Source organism: Ictidomys tridecemlineatus, chromosome 1 (assembly GCF_052094955.1).
Source record: "Ictidomys tridecemlineatus isolate mIctTri1 chromosome 1, mIctTri1.hap1, whole genome shotgun sequence".
Taxonomy (NCBI): Eukaryota; Metazoa; Chordata; class Mammalia; order Rodentia; family Sciuridae; genus Ictidomys; species Ictidomys tridecemlineatus.
Genome location: NC_135477.1, coordinates 212,199,067 through 212,207,081, shown reverse-complemented (window position 1 = coordinate 212,207,081; position 8,015 = coordinate 212,199,067). Strand labels below are relative to the sequence as shown.

Sequence of the window (8,015 nt, the reverse complement as noted above, 5' to 3'; positions counted from 1 at the left end):
AAGCCATGAAGCAGGAAAGGGGAATCCAGGCAGTCTGGTAGACTCTCCATGATAAGGAAGTGAGGCTAAGAGTCCAGAAAAAACAAAGGAGTTACAGTTCACAGGGCAAAATAATAAAGAGAGCTGCAACAAAGGACTCTGCATAGGGGCGTCTTTGTGAATTCAGCTGAGTACTGATCAGTTTGTGTGAGGAAAGTCCCCAAGACTAGGGAAGGACTATTCAAAAAGATGGTAACAATAACCTGCACTTGCAGTTAACAGTGCCCTGTGCTCACACAAAATAGGTTATAATGCCTTTTCCCATCAACAGGACTGGAAAACTTTATGGTTCACAGGGTAGGGTACACAGAAGGGTCCTGCCTCAGTGGAGAATAATTAGCCTTTTGTTAAAGGCTATTCCAATCTGACCTATGTTTGCTTCGAATATGAGGTGTCTCCCAAAACCTGCCATGTCTATGCAGGAATATTCAAAGGTAAAATAAATAGGTTATGAGAGCCATAACCTAATCAATCCATCCTAGTTTGAATAGTCTAACTGGATGGCAACTGTAGGCAAGGTGTGGTGTGACTAGAGAAGGTAGGTCACTGGGGCATATCTTGGATGTATCCTTGCAGCGGGTCTCTCCCACCCCACTTCCTGGCTGCTATGTGCTGAGAAACTTCTTTCTGCCATACCCTACTGTCATGATGTTCTGCCTCAGGGCCAGAGCAATGGAGTCAACCAACCATGGATTGAAACTCCAAAACCATGAGCCAAATAAACTTATCCTCCTCTAAAGTTGTTCTTGTCAGGTATTTTGGTTACAGTGATGAAGAGCTGACTATACTAGAAATGTGTGAGATATTCAATGTAACAAAAAAAAATTAACAGATCTCACAATGTAGAAAAGAATATTATTGATTTTGGAGACAGAAAATAGGAACTCTAAAGTGAGGTTCATAACTTTAAAAAAAAGTCTACAGAATGACAGTAAACTGTGGGACAATCTCAGCAATATATATAATTACTGTTTCTGAAGGAAACCAGAGAAAACAAAAAGGAATAATAGATGAATATTTTCCAGATTTGATTAATATGAAAAACAGGTCCAAGAAACTCAACACACCAGGCACAAGAAACATGAAGGAAATCACACCAAGGAACATCATGAAACAAATTACTCAAAATTAATAATACAGAGAATATTTTATAATCAGAGCTGGGCAACGTGGTGCATGTCTGTCATTCCAGCAACTCACTTGAAGCAGGAAGATCACAAGTTTGAGGCTAGCCTGGACAACATAGTGAGACCCTGTCTCAAAATAAAAAAAAATATGAAGTCTGGGGATGCATCTCAGTACTCCTGGGTTCAGTCCTCAGCAGGAGGTGTGGGGAAACAGCTAGAAAAGGAAAGACATTATGCACACAACAAGGACAAAGTTAATGGCAGATTTCTTGCCAGAAAAAGAAGCAGGAAGAAGACAGTTAAACAACACCTTTAAAGTACTGAAAGAAAAAAATTAAGGGGGATTGTGGCTCAGCAGTAGAGCGCTCGCCTAGCGCATGTGAGGCCCTGGGTTCGATCCTCAGCACCACATAAAAATAAATAAATAAAGGTATTGTGTCCAACTACAACTTAATAAATATTAAAAAAAATTAAGTCCAGAAAGAAGAGACAAATACTGAAAAGGATCCAACATCAACAAGCTCACACTGCAGAAGTGTTAAAATCCTTCAGGTGGAAAGAAAATATCAGATTTATAAAAAGGAGTGAAGGACATCAGAATTGACAATTACATGGGTAAATATTTAAAATTTTTAATATTTAAATCTTTGAAAAACAAAAGAGATTGGATCTATATTATGTAATTGTAAACTATATGGCAATAATAGCATAAAGATCAGAAGGGGAGAAATAAGTTTCTTCTATGTAAAGTAATATCACACTACTCAAAGATGTACTATGAGGAGTTAGACATGCACAAATAAAAACTACTAAAATAATTAAAGTTTATATCTGGTAAGCTAAAAAGGAGACTAAATGGAATCATGAATAAATTATTCAGTTACTCCAAAAGAAGGCAAAGAGAGGAAAAAGTAAACCAAAGCATAACAAATAACAAGATGGTAGATTTAGATTTAGACTTAATCATATCAAGTCATATTAAATGTAAATGATCTAAATTAAAAGAGTAGTGTCATATGGGATTTTTTTAAAAAAGACAACAGTGGATTATGTACAAGAAACACATTTTAAAATTAAAGATATAAAAGACATTTCACATTAACATTAATCAATAGAAAGCTAAAGCTGGGCATAATTGTGTACACTCGTAATCTTAGTAACTCAGGAAGCTGAGACAAAAGGGTCACAAGTTCAAAGTCAGCCTGGACACCTTAGTAAGGTCTTGTCTCAAAAATAAGACCAGACTTTGGGACATATTCCAGTGGTAGCGTGCCCTCGGATTCAATCCCTAATACTGAAGAGAAAAGAGTTATAGTAGCAAAATAATATCAAAGCATATTTTGGGGTAAAAAAAATCACAAATGAAAATCCCCAAATACATGGAATCTGAAGAATACATTTTTCATTAACCTAGGTGACAAAAAAAATCAAAAGTAAAGTTAGAAAATATTTTGAACTGAATGAAAATAAAAAATGCCACATAATTTTATAATGATAAAGGAGTCAGTTCTTCATTTATTCACCAAATACAGAATTGCAATATACTTAAAGCAAAAACTGATAGACTCACAAGAAAAAAAAGATCCATAATTAGGATTTAAGTACTTCTCTTTAAACAGTTGATAGGAGCAGGCAAAAATACTTGAACCAAACTATGAAAAGAGTTGAACCTAGACTAACTTGATCTAGTTGGCATTTATACCATTCTCTATCCAACAATAAAAACATACTCCTTTCAAAAGTATGTGAAATATTTGCCAAAATAGATTATATTCTGGACCAAAAGTTTCAATAAGATCAAGAGTATTTAAAGCATTCTAAGTATTTTCTGTGGTCACAGTAGAATTGAATAAGAAATCAATAATAGAAGTATCTAGAAAATCCCCAAATATGTGAAAATTAAAGACTACACTTTTAAATAAACTTGGTGCCAAATAAATCAAAAGTCAAATTAGGAAATATTTTGAACTGAATGAAAATTAAAATACCATATAACAAAATATGTTGAGATACCACCAAATCAGTACTTTGGGGAAAAATTTATAAGCACTAAGTGTGTATAATAGAAAAAGTAAAAATCTCAAATCAATATTCTATATACCCCTAAAAAGCTGAAAAAAAAATCAAATCAACCACAAAATATGTGGCAGGATAGAAAAAAAATAAAAGCAGAAGTTTATGAATTAAAAAAAACAAGAAAACAATAAAGTAAATGAAACTCATAGTTGGTTCTTTGAGATCAATAAAATTGATAAATCTCTGCCCAGATGAGGAAAAAAAAACCAAATTAACAAAGCTAAATATGAGAAAGGAAACATCACTAGATTCAATAAATATTATGATAATAAGAGGATTATTATGGGCCATTTTATGACAATAAATTAAATAATTTTGATGAACAAATTCCTAGAGTATGTCAAATTTCATTGCTTTTATCTTATAGGTGAGTTTGTGCCATAACCTGCATGGCTGAATCTTAGAAACTGGGCAATGGGGGATGACAAAAGACAAACATATACTTACAGGAAGAAAGCTGGGACCAGGTGGGACATCATCCTCTGATGGAGGAACAATGACCCAGAGCTAGCTCAGCTCATTTATATCATATAGGATTTATCATCAAAAGGGTTTCTGTGAGAGTTTCTTCAAAGCAGACAGGCTTGAAGGTTGAAGCACCTGCAAGCAATTATAACTAACTTACTACCTCTATAATTCTCTATCTCTAGCATTCGGTGTCTGAACTAGGGTCAAGACTGATAGTCCCCTGCCTTATACAGAACTTCCTCAGGTAGGGCATCACCACAGCAACTGGGCAATCTTTATCTGAAATTTACACAGGAAGTTCCCAGCCACAATACAAGGCAGAGACCATGATCCAAGTCAATGCTCTCCACAAGTTTGGAGAGAAAGAACATCGTTATAATATTAATTGAAGTCATTGATATGCCATTTACTCTAAACTTACTCAGTTCTTTAATGTTCCTTAATAGAAGGTGAGGTGGTTGGGTTTTTTAAATTTGCTTTTGTCAGCATTATTGAGTTGAATTTACTTTACTTAGTACCTGGGATTGAATTCAGTGGCACTCTACCACTGAGCTATATCCCTTGCCCTTTTTATTTATTTCAAGACAGGATCTTGCTAAGTCCAGGATGGCCTTGAAATTGTGATCCTCCTGCCCCAACCTCCCAAGTTCCTGGGATTGCAAGGGGTGCAATAGCATGCCAGACTTTGTGTGATGCTTTTAAGAATCAAATTGAAAAATTGTGCTTTTTAAATGCTGACATCTTGTCTCTTTGATAGGTCTGTATCAGAGAGTGGCATATTTAAGTCTTTGCGTGTGTGGTTTTTTTTTCTATTTTGGTGATTGTTGTTGCTGTTTTGGTACCAGGGATTGAGCTCCCAGGAACTCAGCCACTGAGCCACATCCACAGCCCTATTTTCTATTTTATTTAGAGACAGGGTCTCACTGAGTTGCTTAGTACCTCACTAATTTGCTGAGGCTGGCTTTGAACTCAGATCCTCCTGCCTCAGCCTTCCCAGCCACTGGGATTACAGCAGGTGCCACTGTGCTGGGGAAGTCTCTTGCTATGATAATTAATTTGCCAGTTTACACGTTCTTTTACTTTTTTATAAAAGGAATTACAGGATTCTTATAATAATAAATATAGGCAAGAAGATGGCCACTCAGTCGCGGCAGCCTCAGTCACGTTGTGCAGTGACTTTTGTGACAGCACTAAGGAGGTGATTGGTGAATCCTCTCTTAACACCTTCATGGAGTGGGAGACGTAGGTGATGGAGGGGTCCTCGACTGATGGGACATGGGGCAAAGGAACCCCCAACCGGCCTGCTGCTGCTGTCATGGCTACAGCCCAAGAGATGGACAGTGTCCCAGGGTCTGCATTGCCACTTGCTCACCAATTCAATGCACCTCTCCTGGGACCCATCACATTCCCCTGGGCTTGTAGTCTTCTCCAGAGTCACAAATAATACTGTTTTGGAAGTACCCTTCCTTGTTAGCATTGGAGGTTTGCTCAAATGCAGCACTTATAACCTTTTATTCTGTAGTTCTCATGAAATTCCTATTCCACCCATGTTGCTTTGGTTGCCTTGAGAGGTCACTTCTCCCTTTCCAGTGATAAAATAGTGTGCTATCTCTTAAAAGCAAGAGCTAAAGTAAGTGCATCTGAGATGGATATTCACAATGAACCTGTACCAGGAAAGATTGCAGAGCTGAAAGAGAAATGCTAACACATATTCACTTAAGTTCACTAATGAAGATTCTGACCAGTCCAAGCCAGAAAACTGAAGAAGGCTTGAATTTCAGGTTCAGACTTTTTTGCTATCGTCTGTTCAGACATTTCCTGATAAAAAGATTGTCTTCAAGAATGGGACAAGGACTGGAGTTGTAGCTCCATGGTAGAGCTGTTGCAGAGCGTGTGGGAGTCACTGGGTTTGATCCTCAGCACCACATAAAAATGAATAAATAAAATATAGGTATTGTGTCCAACTACAACTAAAAAATAAATTTTAAAAAAATAGGACCGAGTGATTGGAAGAGGGGAATTATTATGTTTACCTGTAGGCCAGTTTTCCAAATGAATTTTGAAGTTTTTCTTAGGTGAAAAATTAAGGAATCTTCTGTCCAGGTTTCATAGCTATGTGCCTTAAGAACTTACCGATTTCATAATACTTATGTCCAAAAACATCTTACACTTCAAATTTATGGGTTAAGGTGCAACATCCCACATATTCTCTGATATAAAGGTGCAGGGTTGGTTTGAAAATACAGCTGGGTTTAATGTTGACTGTTGGTATTCCTACATGGAGCAATTACTATATGAATACTGTTGAAGCATTTTTTTCTTATGTTAAATACAAATAAATAATATTCTATGGGTAATATTTAACAAATTGCATAATATAGTTTATCTTTTTACTGTTGTAAATTGAGCTTAATAATAATGAGAGAAAACATCAAAAAATATAAAAGTTTTATATGGACACAATAAAAAATGGCAGGATTTTCATTATAGGATAAAAAATTTGAAGACTCCCCAAAACAACAAAAACCTAACATTTTAATAATGCATCAGGTGTCAAAAATATGTGTGACCTTTAGAAGCTAATTCTCCCTTAGTGCTTCCAGAAAGAGTGAAGCCCTGCCATTACCATGACTTTTCTCAGTGAGATCATGCTAAAATTGTGACCTCCAGAACTAAGATAATAAACTTCTGTTCATTTTAAGTCACTAAGTTCATGGTTATTATTTGCAGTAGAAATCTCATTCAGACTTGAGACCAGTAATGAAGTGATGAGCCAACCACCTGATGGCAAGTTGATTGCACTGGACTACTTCCATAATGGATGACCCAGTGCTTTATTCCTACTGGAAAAAACACTGGATATGGATTTATCTTCTCTGTGAACAATGCTTCTACCCAAACTACTATGTATGGAGTTATAAAATGCCATGTCAACTGTCATCATATCTTGCAGTTTTACTTCTGATTTAGAAAGTAACTTCAGTGCAAATATAGTCCAGAAATTGAACCCATGTTCATGGAATACGCTGGTCTTACTATGTTCTCTATCATCCAGAAGAACAAAGGGACACAAACCCTATTCAAAGAAATAAAGTCTAAAAATTTCCAAATCTAAGGAGAAGAATGGATATACAAAATCAGGAAACTAAAATAATTCTAACTAAGATAAATCTAAAGAGACTTCACTGAGCCTCACTATAAGAAAAACAAACAAACAAATAGATAACAAGAAAGTCACAGATTTTGAAAGCAGCAAGAGAAAAGTGACTCTTTATGTACAAGGGAACTGCTTTAGATTATTAGCAAGTTTCTCTACAGAAAATTTAGGCCTAAAGGGAGTGAAATGACATATTCAAAGTAGTGAAAGGAAAAGCTTCCAACCCAGTATATTATATCTGACAAGACTCTTCTCTAGAAGTGAGAATTTAATACTTTCCAAGATAAACAAAAGTTGAAGCAGTTCTTCACCACAAAACCTGTCCACAAGTGAGAGCTTCAGGCTGAAGCAAAAAGATAACAAACAGCCATACAAAAATACTGAAATCCTTGGTAAATATCCCTAGAATTATGAAATAGATGTGTAAATAAATTTAAAGTCTGATTTTTATGTTTTTTTCCATGCAATTGGCAAAAGGGGATTTATTGGGGATCTGTTCCAGCGCGCTGGGACTCTGTGCCCACTCAAGAAGGGAGAGCGGCTCAGAGCCCAGAGCAAAGGTCAAGCAGAGCTTAAGTACACTTTCTGGAGAGGGCGGTGGGCTTTGCATACATCAGAACAAATCATCATGAGGCGCGGGGAAATTGAACAACAACTCTGAGAGGTGATTGGCACATTCATTGGCGGGAACAGGTCGGGCGGGGGTGATTGGTCATTCCTAAGCGGGGTACACATTCAAACTGATTGGTTCGGGCCCTGTGACAAACTGCACAGGGCCCTGGGCTAAATGGCCAGTAGGGCGTTGTTTTAACTATCTCAGGAATTCCAGGTTCTGGGTGTAACAGAGGAACTTAATACCTAATCTTTTACATTCAAGCTTTCCAGCTTAGAAACTTTACCCTTACATTCCCCACTCCTTTTTCTGACTACTTTTAATCTTAAAAGTAATGAATCATAATTATTGGGGAGTCTCATTTTTCATCTCGGTCAGTGGAGCATATTGCCTTCTGATTACCACGAGTTGTCCTGTGTTTCCTGGAATCATTTTTAGCATGGCCTCCATTTTAGATTTCACTCGGTATTAGACCCCGATTTATCTAACTATACTGACTACCTAACTTTAAATCTGGCTTCATTCCCCCCTCTAA

At 36.7% G+C, this 8,015-nt stretch overlaps 1 pseudogene; it reads left to right on the top strand.

Moving 5' to 3' along the window:
- Nucleotides 1-425: 425 nt before the first annotated feature.
- Nucleotides 426-7,193, top strand: LOC101975094 (protein Mis18-beta pseudogene; annotated as a pseudogene).
- Nucleotides 7,194-8,015: the final 822 nt, after the last annotated feature.